General features: G+C 45.8%; 2 long non-coding RNA genes across 3 annotated transcripts in view; both read right to left on the bottom strand.

Annotated features, from left to right (window-relative positions):
• Positions 1–4,893: 4,893 nt before the first annotated feature.
• The window catches only part of LOC144994556 (uncharacterized), a 24,274-nt gene continuing 14,782 nt past the window's right edge, over positions 4,894–14,385 (bottom strand). Inside the window, exons 1-3 of one of the 2 annotated variants that reach the window (XR_013658118.1) lie at positions 6,247–6,381; positions 5,132–5,177; positions 4,894–5,033 (exon numbers count right to left, since the gene is read on the bottom strand). This is a non-coding gene — a long non-coding RNA (uncharacterized LOC144994556). Of the gene's footprint in view, positions 5,034–5,131; positions 5,178–6,246; positions 6,382–14,385 lie in introns of those variants that run through there. The other variant, XR_013658117.1, reaches the window with a different exon arrangement.
• LOC144994557 (uncharacterized) lies at positions 6,417–7,443 on the bottom strand. The gene is made up of 3 exons (XR_013658119.1): positions 7,314–7,443; positions 7,133–7,210; positions 6,417–6,555 (listed from the first exon to the last, which is right to left on the bottom strand). It is a non-coding gene; the product is annotated as an uncharacterized LOC144994557 (long non-coding RNA).

Here is a 14,385-nt window from a genome sequence, read left to right as displayed (position 1 = left end):
AACCCTATTTTACCTCTCATGACCCATGGTCAGAACTCATATCGCCACCTGTTAATATAAATTAGGGATGGCCCGTTTGACACGGCGCTTCGGCGCGCGTTTCACTTTCATGAAACGGAGTGTTTCGGCACAATGTTTCGGGGCGTGTGTCAACTAGCGCAGATCACGTGATTGATGACGCATGACGCGCCAAATCCTTCGTTTTTGTCGAACCACGGTTCAGATCTTACTTTGTTACTAACAGTTGGGCGCGCTATTCTTTAGAAACACGAAATGAATCCCGAACATTTCCCGACCAGTTCTATTGTTTCCCCTGTATCAGAATCAGCGTCAGTTCATGGCACTTTACCATGACTCCTAGTAAGAAACATACTGTGGCTCAAGATCGTTTGTACTCGATTTTTCCTAATAAAACAATGCACTGGGAAGACAAGTTAGCATCAGCAGCGATAGCTCAGTGGAACGGTCGATGGGAGTCACATCCAGGGATTCTGGATTCAAGGCCAGCAATTTACAGTTGTTTTTTTTTGCTTTGCGTTTTTTTTCTTCACGAGATGTGTGTGTTGCTGTCAAACACTTCTCACAGAAAACGTCACATGTTGTGTTGTTTTACATTGTTCTTTTTAATAATCATTAACAACATTGTTTTGTTTTACGTTTTTTCATCATCATTTCCACATTGAAGTGTTACAAGGAGCTTAGTTGAAGCATATGATATACGTCCAGTCCACCACCAGATGCCGCTGTTCTGTGTGGTTTCAAAGCACTGAAGGGTGGTTCATTTTTCCGGCACAATTACATGAACCCCAAAGGAAGCTTCATGGGGCTTCAATTCCCATCCTTAATATAAATAGTTTAAAATGTTGCCAACACAAATTCTTAAAAACTTTAGTAAAAGGTTCACAAAAGATCACTCACCTTGGTCAAGCCAGGAAACCAGAGTCTAGTTGGGACTTCCACAGCTGCTATTTATCAGCCTAGTGGGCCAATCACAGCTTAACAGACAGGTGGTGGCCATGAAGGTTAGCCTATGGTGCACCATGAGGACAAACTATCCCCCACAGCCCTGTCTGTTAGACTTGGCTCTTGCTCTGCACTTAGGCCGCATTTACACTGCATGGTTCAAGTGACCCAATTCCGATTTTTTCCTCTCATGCGCCACAGATTGGATATGACCGGTGAACGTGTAAGCAGGACAAAAGCGCATGGATTCCGTTTTTCTCAGATCGGATCCAGGCCTCACTCATATGTGGAAATAAATCGGATACGGATCAGATACGTGCATTTGCGTGTGCCATGTAAGCAGACAAATCGGATATTCCCCAGTAAATGCGAGTCGTACGTCAGTGACATCAACTCAGGACACCACCAACTGAGATCACATGACTTATGAAGGTGCTTTTGTGCACTGATTTTGCTGTCAGCGTGTTACCTTTCAGCCTCAGGCTTCAGACCGTAGGCGGAAACCGCTGTTATTTCCGGTCCGGTCCCGGTCGGGACGCAAACGGTAACTAATCAAGCGGGACACCGTTGCTCTGGAACAGGCTAGAAGCTGTTTATTTATTTGCTTGCATTGCGGAGTGTGGGCGTGTATGATGGCGACCGCGCGTGCTGTGTGTGTGTGTAAGGAGAGGAGAGGGGGTGTGAGCGCTTAGCGGCAGAGTGTCGGAAAACCGTAATAAAAAGAAGGTGTCTCCCCCAAAAGAATTTTTTGGAGTCTTTCTTAACCCACTCTGTGCAGAATCCGCCTTCGGCCCTTGAGAAAATCTCCCGTGCGCTTCTGACCACGGTCGGAAAAAGAAGTCATTGCGCAGAAAAGGTTCAACACTTGGATCAAACTGTAAGTACAACACATCTGCAAACACTTCCTCATTCAAAACTTAGAGAGAGCACATAAGACGGCCGAGCAGCCCTCCTTTTACTCCCCCGTGCATCCCCTCAGGAGTGCCCAAGGCAACGCCTCCTTCCGTCGCTGCGTTGCCTCCATGAAAACCGCAGTCACACAATAGTCCAAACGAGGTCTGCGGAATGCGGAAATGCTTATTAAGGGCTTGCGGATTAATTTTTTTAATCCGTGCAGTTAGTGCTCAGGTCCGCGGAAGGCGGAAATACTGCTACGTAGTCCTCAGAACGTCTACGTTTGATAGTTTCAGCATTGTATAGTTTAAATGCAAATATCGGATACAGGTCACTTTTAAAAGATGATGTAAGCGGGTCGTCAAAAAAAATCGGATATAGTCAGAAAATCGGATATGGGCATCAAGACCTGCAGTGTAAATGCAGCCTTAGTTATCCCCAGATTTTCTTTGTGCAGCTTTGAAAGACTGTCCTTCAGTGATTCTGGAATCACTATTCTACTATTGTAAAGTAGCAAACCACTGTGAACTGAGAGATCTCCAGAGAACTGCAAGTAAGACTGCAGGGACCTTTAAGCTGAGAATGTATCAGGCCATCCTTCCATGCAACACTTTTTGAGTTGCTGAATAACAATGTTATTCTCCTGATGTGTCTTGATTTGCTGAAGCCTGCTCTCAGTAGTTGGTAGGCTGCTTATAACCATGTCCACATACAGGTTTATGTCTTCCTTTGGTAATTCAATATGTTTCCCTCCAACAGGAGCTCTTGACAGAACATCTGCAGTCGATGTTTTTGCCTGCCACTTTCACGGCGGGGGAGGCTCGAGAGCCGGAAGGACCCAGACGCAGAGGCGGAGGCACACGGTTCAAGGACAAGGGGTTTAATACAAACAAAAAGCGCTGCAGAGCAGAATTACAAAGAAAAAAAAACTTACTTTGGCGTGGCTTGAAACATGGAACAAGAGCGTGGCAAAAACATGGAACAAGGCATGAAGACAAGATGACAAAAACACCATGACAAAGCTAATGGACCAGCACAGGAGGAAGGCAGAGACAAGACTTAAATACAGACAGGGCAGACAAGACACAGGTGAACACGATCAGGGCAGATGGGGACCAAAGGAAGTAAAACTCAAGAAACAAGACAAGACAGGAAACTTTTCAAAACAAAACAGGAAACAGAACCAAACAAGACAGAACAAGAACTAAAACGAAAAACAAGACACAACAAACTCAAACCATGACAGCCACATGAGAGATGGTAAAAGAAAACCCTTATCAGTCTCATGTGTAACTGTGTATGGGGTGTGGCAGCTCATCCAATTTATGACTCCTTCACATTCACACTTCAACCCATTTTGGTCTGTCAGGGTCAAAATAAGGTCAATGAAACCTCCAGGTTTACCTGGGTTTACTTAGAATGTTATTCCAAAGATTTCCTGCCTATTTGCTGAATGCCAGACAGAAAGTGTAAAGCTGAACTATTGTTTTTGAAGTTATATTTACCTTTTGTCAAAGACTTTCATGTGTCAGCTTAATTATTGATCTGGATCAACATGCTTAAATACTAGATACTTTTTATTTTTTACTTCTTTGGGTTAAATGGGCTAACGTTGTAATTGTTTTATTATGGTCTTTTGCATTTTAACTTCAGACCTGTTTTTCTAAATGAATTGTTTTGTGAAGGATACTAGACCCTTGTCAGTTCTGTAATATTTCAGACATGGCTCTTCCTGAACTCAGCAATACTAAATCCTCTGCATAGTTATGAAAGTTCTACTTTTGCTAACTACTGTGAAGAAGAATTAATCATTCCTTTCACCTTGCAATAATAAAACTTTTGGAATATAGTTTCATTACAATGTAATTTACACAACCCCAGAACCCAAAGTGCATCCAACAGTGAAGTGAGCTGTTAATGACAGACGCAGAGCCCCCCCTACAGCCAGCAAAGCCCATCTCACCAATGCAGTCTAAATTTCTTCTCCACTTTTACAGATCCCATGCTGTAGGAAGAAAAAAGTGTGTTAATTATCGGATCATGGGTGCCCTGCATATACGCCGCAGTAAAGTGTACATTCACGTCTACATTAAGGATCACAAGATCAAATTTCTTAACTGAACATATGGAGCCTCCCTAGTCCAGTAATAGAGGAGAGACCATGATACTGATGAGGCACAGAAACCAGCGAGCTGGCCCCTCATGGCGTCCTGTAATGTCCCGTAAGATGGCAAATATGAGGGCCAAAGCCACAGCTCTGAGACACTGGGAGTGTGGAGTTGAAAGGAGGGAAGAGGATGCAGCGAAGCAGAGAAAATGGAAGAGAGAAATTATCCATCAGAGCAGGTTATGAGAGGGACTCAGAAGACATAAACAAAATGAGGAAATGAGCCCAATACATATAATGCTGGTTTCAAACATATGATGTATTAATTCACAAATGTGCCTTTTTTGACAAACAAAAAATAGAGTTGTTGGTGGTTGTTTGATTTCAAGTAAGATGACGTAATACAAAATTGGTGAAGTAAAAATATTGAACAAATATTCATTGATTTTTTTTTTTTATCAAATTGTTTTGTAGTCCTTTGACAATTCCTACAAGAATCTCGGTTGATGTATCTGTGAATTCTGGTCTGAAACAATATCACATAAATGCAATACAGGCATTTTTATTATTCATTCATCTTCTAAACCCATTTTGTCCCTTTCGGGGTCATGGGGCTGCCGGAGCCTATCCCGGCCACTCGGGAGCAGACAGAGGCAGAAGACATCCTGGACAGGTCGTCAGTCTGTCGCAGGACCACAAATCACACACCCATACACTCTCACATTCACACCTATGGAGAATGTAGAGCAGGTTGGAAATGTCAAATAACCCAAGAAACAGTTAAAACAAATGCCGACAGACAGTAATCACGAAAAAAAGAAAAAACAAACACAGCCAACATGACAAAAACAAAAACGCACAGAAAAAAATATTTAATTGTGGTGCTGTTGTGTAAAGTGACATGTTTCTTTTGCTTTTTTAAAGTATCAGATTATTCGGCTGGATGTGGCTGACACAAGGACCAGTGAGGTGAAGTTTCAATCATCACTGACAGGACACACTGACAGACGGGCCAGATCAGCTCTGTAGCAGCTTCTAACCCTTCCAGCTTTCAGTCTGCAGTTCTGCACTGAAACACAAAGCAGCTGGATCACTTACTGGTCAGGTAACAGGTGTTTTTCAGATGTTGCATTGAAGAAAAAGACAAGTAGAAGAGCAGTGACTTACACTCTCAGTGGTAGCCGTTAGTGAAGGCTGTTGCAGTCAAAGGGCCCTGTGGAACCAAGCATGCAACGTTTAATGCTTTCAACCCAAATTGAAAACAGTCCATCTGTTCTAAAATGTTCTAAAATTGTGAATAATTAATCTACAACATATAAACATAAAAAATAAAAAAAAGATAAAACCAAGCTAGTGTATATGAAACAAAATTTATACTAAACAAAGCCATAGATTCCCACCAACAAAGCTGAGGTTGTCTTAGGAAGTGAATGTCTAATTCCTTCTACAAAGCCCTGTGAGCATGTTTGCCACGTTCTCCTTCAATTACACTTTAAACAACTGTGAATGTTTTTAAGAGCTTAGATTCTAGCATCTAGAATATAGCCCTTCCTTCTCAGTTTTTAGATAAAGTAAATATAAACGCAAATAGTGTAAATATACACTTATCAGTAAAAAGCTGGTGATTAACAATGCTTTGAAAAATCCTTTGAGGAGCTCGAGTACAGCTTCACACACAAGAATAAGAAGTATCTAAATAACTTAAACATTATACACAGATACACAAAAAAGCCAATAAGGTTTAATTAAAAATACTTTTTTCAAATGATTATTTTTGTGTCTTTTGAATGTACTTATAAAACTTTCTTCCTAGTTGTCTTTCTTTTTCTGGGTCACCTAGGAACCTTAAATACAGAGTTGTGTCAGGAAGGGCACACAGCATAAAAAACTCACTGCCAAACCACCTGTGTGAATCATTGCTGTGGCGACCCCTGACAAGATGTGCCAGGTTGAAATAATTATCTAGCAGACATGTGACATAACAATTTACATAAAATCATTTACCGTCACTTTAGTACATTTTGAGAAAAATGTTACTCCACTAAATATTTCTGTTGCTCCTTAAGTTTTACTTTTAATTCCTAACTTTAGGAAAAAAAATGCTATACATCAATTTTGTAATATGTTCAAAGTAGACATGCCCCTTTTTTATTTTAAAGGTCATTGAAAACCCATGATTTCAAGAAATCTAGGTCTATGATAGGGCAGCAGTGTTAAGCCTGAGTGTTTTTCTTCTCTGTAAACATAATTTTGTGTGAAATAAAGTGAAATGGGTGCTGAACCGTGGCGCAGCGGGTAGCACTCTCGCTTCACAGCAAGAAGGCTGGCGTTGAATCCCAGCTGGGTCCCTTCTGTGTGGAGTTTGCATGTTCTCCTCATGCATGGATGGGTTTCCTCTGGGCACCCGTCTCTTTCCACAATCAAAAAACACAGGTTTATTGTTGTCTCAAAATTGCCCTTAAGTGTGCAAGTGAGTGTGAGAATGGCCCTGCAACAGACTGACAACCTGTTCAGGGTGTACTCCGTCTTAACCCAACAGTGGCTCGGTAGGATACAGCAGCCCCAAGACACCAAAAGGGATTCAGTGTGTTCTAAAGATAAATAGATGGATGAAATGAAATATGGGGACAAGTGTGTTCGTTATAATGTCGTTCAATAATTAATCTAGACCAGGTGTCTGCAACCTTAACCACTCAAAGAGCCATTTGGACCAGTTTCCCACAGAAATTAAAACAAAGGGAGCCGCAATACCCTTTGGAAAACCTGGTGTTTCCAGTGAATTTCATCATTTCAGTCATTTTTAAATTTCGTGAAGAGATGTTCATTTTTTCTGTATCCTCTATCATTTAATTGGTTTCCAAGGAGAACTACTTCCTGAGAGGCCACAAAACGAGCAAATATGTGGTAATCAACTAGCAGTTAATCCGCTTCTACAATAGATTTTTGTCAACAAACAACATTTTTTCTCATCTCAATCAGGATGTTGGGCCAAAGCTGCATGCTTATTATGGATTGTCTTGCCATTTGAGACTTTTTTTATTTGCTTATTCCTCATTACATATCAACTGTAAAAGTCATTGAAAGCAAACAAATCTGCCCAGGTGCCATTAAATGTACTGTTTTCTTCAGGAACTTCAAAGTTTTAAAAATTCACCATCGTTGTCCTACCTGGGTCGGAACATTGTTGGGATTACACGCCGGCGGGAGTTCTGGCGGTGACGCAGGTCAATAGTCACAAATTTTTACCTAAAAAATGTCAACATTTAGATTTTGTTTTAAACCTAATACTCAGCCCATTAGTTTTTTGTTTTGTTTTTTAAAAATATTTGTATGAACTTCTCCTGTTTACTGTTTGCTGACGTAGTCGTTGGCACAAGGGAGCTGCTCCAAGGATGAGCAGCTCGCCTGGTTCCGACCCACTCCTGGTTCAGCCTTGCTCACAAAAATACAACTGGTCGACACTTCTCATTCAACATGTACAGTCTTTTTAAAAGAATTTTCCATCCCATGGCCAACTATACCTGGGTGCAGTGGGCAGACCAAGGCGTGGTACAATGTAGGCGGGGTTACACATGTTTAACAAAAGAGGACAAAACGGCTCTTATCTCATATAAATATTGTAACGACCCAGGGTTTGGACAGAGCTGCAGGTGGCTGGCGCCCCCCTCTTTCTGTCAGTTGCTAAACCACAGTGTGTGTCAATCAGCGGTGGGCTGGTGACTGATGGGAGAGAGGGGGCGGGGTCTACCTGTGGGTGTGTGTGTGTTCGGTGAACGCGCTCGCTGAAGTTAGTAGAAGCTGGCTGTGCCTGTTGGTCATGCTGTACCCGTTTTGAGATAGAGAAATATTATTAAAGAGCTGTTTGACAACCGGCCGCCTAAGGAGCTTCCTTGCAATCACTACACTGGTGTCAGAAGTGATTTCGGACGCGGGGCGGCGTACTGACGGTCAGACTGGTTCACGCCGGCGCTCGGATTAGCTGTGCTAGCTGGAGCTAGCTTTGGAAGCATGGCCGTGCGGCGAAAGACTAAAGTAAAAGAAGAGGTGAGCGGAGAAACGGGGGAAGACGGCGCATGCGGCTGGTCGGATGACGCAGTCAAGGAGTTCGCTAAAGCTACAAGTGAAGGAAGAGACCGCGTGAGGGAGGCCGCAGTGAGAATGGCTGACGCAGCGGGACTAACTCCATTGGCACGCGACACTTCTATCCGCTCCGGAATCGGCGGCCATGATGCAGCCTTGAGCGGGAACGTCGGCTCTAGAACGCCAGTTGTTGTCTCAACCACCAAGATCCCCAAGTACACCGGTAGGTCAGATTGGGAAGCGTTTCTGGCGCAATTTGAGCTGTTGGCGGAAGCTGAAGGATGGACTGTTCAAAAGAAGGCTCTAAACCTGGCACTTTCCCTCACCGATGATGCGTTGTCCTGTCTTTTGCTGCTGAACCCGGCTGACAGACGTGATTATGGAGCACTAGTGGGTGCTCTACAGCGACATTTTGGACAGTGCTTACAACCTGAACTCCTGCGCAATGAACTGAGTAACCGGGTCAGGAAGTCTGGTGAGCCACTACGGTTGTTGGCCAACGATGTGGAAAACCTGACCCGGCGGGCCTATGCACACATGTCCCCTGGCGTACAGAGCGAGTTGGCGCGGGACCAGTTCATTAGAGCTCTCACACCCTCAGAGCTGCGCATTCAGATGCAGCTGCTGCACCCTCAGACCCTGCAGGCAGCCCTGGAGATGGCAGTGGAGAGGGAGAATGTGTGGGGAGTGTCGGTTTCTGGTGGGCCCGGTTCTTATGGAGACCGCCCTGCCAGGGGAACTGCAGAGTCATACAGTGGAGAAGCCGGCCTGGGTGAGTGAAATGACTGAACTGTTGAGAGCTGTATCATTACAGACAGCCCGCTGACCTCACCCAGGTCCCAAGGCCTGCTGTGGATGTGGTCAGCCTGGACATTTGGTCAGAGAGTGTCCCAACTCAAACAGACTGCAGGGAAACGACTCTGGGTCTGCATAAAGGGGGATATGCAGACCCAGACCTCTGCTTTGCATGTGCCACCCCAGCTAATTCTCTCGCTACCACCAGGAGGCGCAGCCTTCCCCAGAAGCAGACGCCACCACACACTGGGAGCCAATCATCACGGTGGGACGTGCCGGCACTGGAGACTCTTGCTACGTTCCTGTCACAGTTGAAGGGGTTCCCTGTTTGGCGCTAATGGATACAGGGTCAACAGTCACTGTAGTGAGACCTGACGTGGTTCCAGAGGGAACCGTGCTGGAGCCCACTTTGGTACGTCTACGCACTGTCACAGGTGAGCTGGCCCCAATGAAAGGCAAAGGTGTGCTCTCTTGGACTGTTGGGGGGAGAACACTTCGCCACACCGCTTGGATAGCGGCAGTGCAGGACCCGTGTATTCTGGGCCTGGATTTTTTAAGGGCTGCAGGCTGTCAGTTAGATCTGTTAAGAGGGACTGTGAACTTCTTCGCGGGGTCGGTTTTCACCTTGTTTCCTAGGTGTAGTGAAGAAGGACACCCAGAGCGGCTAACAGCTAGGGCCGCAGACACAGTTGGTGTCACTCCCTTCCAAGAGTCACCTTCTGGGAGTAACAGCGGTTGTGCCACTTCAAGCAGACATTTTTGCGCATCAACCTCTCCTGCTGGAGCTCAAATGGAGAGAGAGGGAGCGGTGGAGGTGATAAGAGAAATATGGGAGAAAAACTGCGAGGGTCTTGAACCACAACAACGGGACCGGTTGTGGGAACTGCTAGTGGAGTTTCAGGACTGTTTTGCCATGAGTGATGAAGAGGTGGGGAGGACGGAGCTGGTGCAACATGAGATTGACACGGGTGATGCACGGCCTATTAAGTCCCGCCCGCGTCGACTCCCACTGGCTCGACAGCAGGCATGTGATGAGGCTGTGACCAAAATGCTGCAGGCAGACATAATCGAACCTTCAGACAGTCCATGGGCGGCAGCTGTGGTCATGGTCCCAAAGAAGGTGTCAGGTTGGCGTCTCTGCTCTGACTACAGGCCTCTGAACTCTGTGACAAAGAAAGACTCGTACCCGCTTCCGCGCATTGATGAGTCGCTAGATCTGGTTTCAGGGTCCTCCTGGTTTTCCTCCTTAGACCTCCGCAGTGGGTATTACCAAGTGCCTCTGTTTTGTACTGGACGACGCTTGTGGCAGTTCAAGGTCCTTTGTTTTGGACTCTGTAATGCCCCAGCTACTTTTGCCAGACTGATGGACAAAGTTCTGGCCGATGTACCCCGCCAACAATGTCTGGTCTATCTGGATGACATACTTGTGCATGGCAGCTCCTTTGAGGCAGCCTTGGGTTCCTTGCAGCTGGTCCTGACAAGAATCAGGATGGCTGGCCTGAAGTTACATCCAGACAAGTGTCACTTCATGCAGTGGGAGGTGTTCTTTCTGGGACATAAGGTGGGAGGAGAGGGGATTGGCACTATGAAGGAAAAGGTGCAGGCTGTAACTGACTGGCCCACTCCAACCACTCAGAAACAACTGAAGAGTTTTTTAGGCCTGGCGTCATACTACCGTATGTTCGTACGGGGTTTTGCATGCACAGCCGCTCCTTTGTTTCAGCTTATGCAAAAGGACAGAGACTATGTATGGACCGAGGCATGCCAGGAGGCTTTCAGTTGCCTACAGCGTGCATTGAGTGAAGCTCCAGTGTTGGCTCCGGCTGATCCCTCCTTACCCTTCATCTTAGACACAGATGCTAGCAGTATTGGAGTGGGAGGCGTGTTGTCCCAGGCGGGGCCAGAAGGGGAGCGGGTGGTCGCTTATTTTAGCCGGGATTTTAACAAGCACGAAAAGCGGTATTGCGTCACCCGCAGAGAACTGCTAGCAGTGGTGCTGTCAATCAGACATTTTAAATACTACCTGTGTGGATTAAGATTCACAGTGAGGACTGATCACTCTGCACTGCAATTGCTCATGATGTTCAAGGAGCCTGAAGAGCTCCAAGCTTTTGACTTTAAGGTGGAGCATAGGGCTGGGGCACGCCACGCTAATAAAGAAGCTCTCTCTCGCCGTCCATGTGCAGCAGATGCTTGTCGATTTTGTGAGAAGAGGGAGGCCAGAGAAAAGGAGCTACAGGAGGTAGGAATGGGGGCCACAGAGCAGCCAGTAGTCGAGTGGACTTGCCGGGGGCTGCAGACTGTAGACATGGGAGAGTGGAAACGGCAACAGGAGCAGGATGTGGACCTACAGCCTGTGCTGCAGTGGGTTGTCGCACAGCAGCGCCGACCGTGGGAGGAAGTGGCAGCACTATCCACCGCAAGCAAGGGGTTTTGGTCTAAGTTTGAGGCTCTGCGGTTAGAACAGGGTGTCTTACAGCGGGCATGGGTGGCGCCTGCAACGGGTGAGAAGAAGTGGCAGATCGTGGTCCCAAAGGGCCTTCAATTGGAGGTGCTGCGGGCCATGCATGGAGTGGCGGGGTCTGGACATTTTTTCAGGCCAGTCACATGCTCCTCTCCAACCATTTCAGGTGGGAGGGCCGATGTAGAGGGTGGCTGTTGACATTGTGGGCCCGTTGCCGCACTCTTCTAGAGGTAACCGTTATGTTCTTTCTGCTATAGATTATTTTACTCGGTGGCCAGAGGCGTACGCATTGCCTGACCAGGAGGCAGAAACGGTGGTGGATGCCCTTCTGGGGGGCATGATCAGCCGTTTTGGGGTTCCGGAGACCATACACTCCGACCAGGGCCGGAACTTTGAGTCTCGGGTGTTTGCCCTCATGTGCGATCGCCTTGGTGCCCACAAGACTCGCACCACCCCCTTGCGACCGCAGAGTGATGGATTGGTGGAAAGATTTCACCGCACCTTGGGGCAGCAACTAGCTATCATCACATCAAAGCACCAAAATGACTGGGATGACCACCTTCCCCTGGTGCTAATGGCATGTCGGTCAGCTGTGCAGGAATCCACATCCTGTACACCTGCTCTTCTCATGTTGGGAAGAGAGCTCCGTACACCGGCCATGATGGCTTTTGGCCGGCCACCCGATTCTGAAGACACGAGTCTGGGGCCTGAGTATGCTTGGAAACTTCAGGAGCGTCTGGACTCCGCACATACTCTTGCTCGGGAACAGCAGCGAAGTGCCGGACAGAGACAAAAGCGCCACTATGATGTGAAAGCTAAAGGAAGACATTTCGTAGTTGACGAGCCAGTGTGGGTTTACAGCCCCCAACGCAAAAAGGGACGATGTCTAAAGCTGGACAGCCAGTGGATTGGGCCATACAGGGTCCTAGAGAGGCTAGGAGAAGTCGTTTATAGGGTGCAGTTTCCACACAGAGGGAGAAAGGGGATTCTCCACAGAGACAGACTGGCTCCCTATCGGGGTATCTCTGCTGCGCCTACACAGACAACGCCAGCTGTCCCATCCTTGCTGGTTTCTACACCAAGTCCCTTTTCTGCCCCTCCAGCTTCTCCAGATCCACTTCCAGCGGCAGCAACACCAACCCTCTTAACCCTGTTGCCTCCGCGGGGTAGGCCGCAGCGTCAGAGGAAAGTTCCAAGCCGATTCAGAGACTTTGTTGCTTCCTTTTAGCAGGGAAAGTTGTTAATGGTGGGACAGTTTGTTTTAGAGGGCAAGAATGCGCCCTGGTCCCTCCGGAAGGTCTGGTGGTCTACCCAAACCTTCTTTAAAAAAAAAAGAAAAAAGAAAAAAAAAAGAGGAAAACTGTGTTGATGATGATGGTTCTGTCCCGTTTTTCTTTACACGTTCCTGGTGTGTAAAATTGTGGGTCAGGTAATATGTGTCCCACGTGGGCGAGGGACTTGGTGGGGGGGGGGGGGGGGTAGTGAAACGACCCAGGGTTTGGACAGAGCTGCAGGCTGCTGGCGCCCCCCTCTTTCTGTCAGTTGCTAGACCACAGTGTGTGTCAATCAGCGGTGGGCTGGTGACTGATGGGAGAGAGGGGGCGGGGTCTACCTGTGGGTGTGTGTGTGTTCGGTAAACGCGCTCGCTGAAGTTAGTAGAAGCTGGCTGTGCCTGTTGGTCATGCTGTACCCGTTCTGTATGGAGTCCTATACTGTTCATAATTAAATAAATAAATATTTAATTAAATAAATAAATATGACCTCATGCAAATACACAATTAACCAATAAATCTCTCATAAATATATAAAAAGATCAGGAAATTGTGAAAAACCTGCATACTGATTTTATATAAGCCATTATATTATTCAATATATTTCATTTTGCTTTAAAAACCTGTTCATTATTTTAAAACAGCATTTTAAAATATTAATTTTTAATCATGTGGAATATTATTATAATTCTGTCTTTTTTCAGAAGCTCGTATTTCAAAATCAATATTTTCCAAAGTAGCTTTGTTTTTATTTCATGTTGCTGTTTTTCACAATGGCTTATTTATTTCATGAAGAGCTTTTTCTGGAGAATAGGTTTGTCTGTCAATCAGTGATAGTGGGCGGGATCTAAACGCTCATTGGCTCATCCATGGAAATCGACTCATATTCCTCGATACCAACTCAGCGGTGTGCCAGTCAGAGAGATTACATGTTTCAGCGATATCCGCGCGGCTTTGCTGACATTAGAGATCAAATAGAGACAAGCTATCTGTCTGCTGCAGCAAACATCTACGACTCTGTTTTTGTAGTTTGAGGGTTTGTGTGGACCAAACCACAGAGGAGCTCCGGGGGGTATTCCAGAAAGCAGGTTATGCTAGCTCCCACGATAAGTTTGAGGCTAAGGAAGTTGATAAACTCAGCTTTCGGTTCCAGAAATGGAGGTATGTTTCAGGGTAGGTCAAGTTACCATGGCAACTCATGCTCTGAACATAACCTGGTCCGGAGCAGGTTTAGTTGAAGATTAGTTTGTTTACAGAGAGGTGAAACAGCATGGCGTGTCCGTTTGAAGATGATTTAGTGGATGAAAAAGCTCAGATAATACTTTCTCCACCATGAGAGGGTGATAAGACCACATATGGATGTTGGAAAGATAAACTTTTTTACTTTGATCTAACTTAATTATTTGCTTCAGTTAAGATAAATCATCTTTTTGTTAGGTCACCTTAAAAATAACACATAGTTTTCAGACAATTATTTTCCTTTCGTTCAAATTAATTCAATTAAGTAGGTGTAACTTTGATGCTGCTGTTAGATCGGCACCGCAAGGGATCCTGGGATATCATTCCCTTTGCCTGTCTGGACGGATTTGGGTTTAAGTGTGGGTTTTTTACAAAATGTGTTTAGTTGTATAGCTGTTTTACCGTGTTTTGCCGAGCTATTTTGTCCTACTATGCTTAAGTCTCTGCACCATGAGTGAGAGTAAAGTAGAGGATGATGAGTTTATATAGCACCTCTACCACCCAAACCTGTTATGACAGTGATGGAATATTCTGTGATGAATTTTAGCACTCCGTGCATTTTTTTCCGTTCT

This window comes from Oryzias latipes, chromosome 9 (assembly GCF_053564925.1).
Source record: "Oryzias latipes strain Hd-rR chromosome 9, Olatipes_Hd-rR_3.1".
NCBI classification, from domain to species: domain Eukaryota; kingdom Metazoa; phylum Chordata; class Actinopteri; order Beloniformes; family Adrianichthyidae; genus Oryzias; species Oryzias latipes.
The sequence above is the reverse complement of the archived record's forward strand: the minus strand, read 5'-3'. Positions and strand labels throughout refer to the sequence as shown.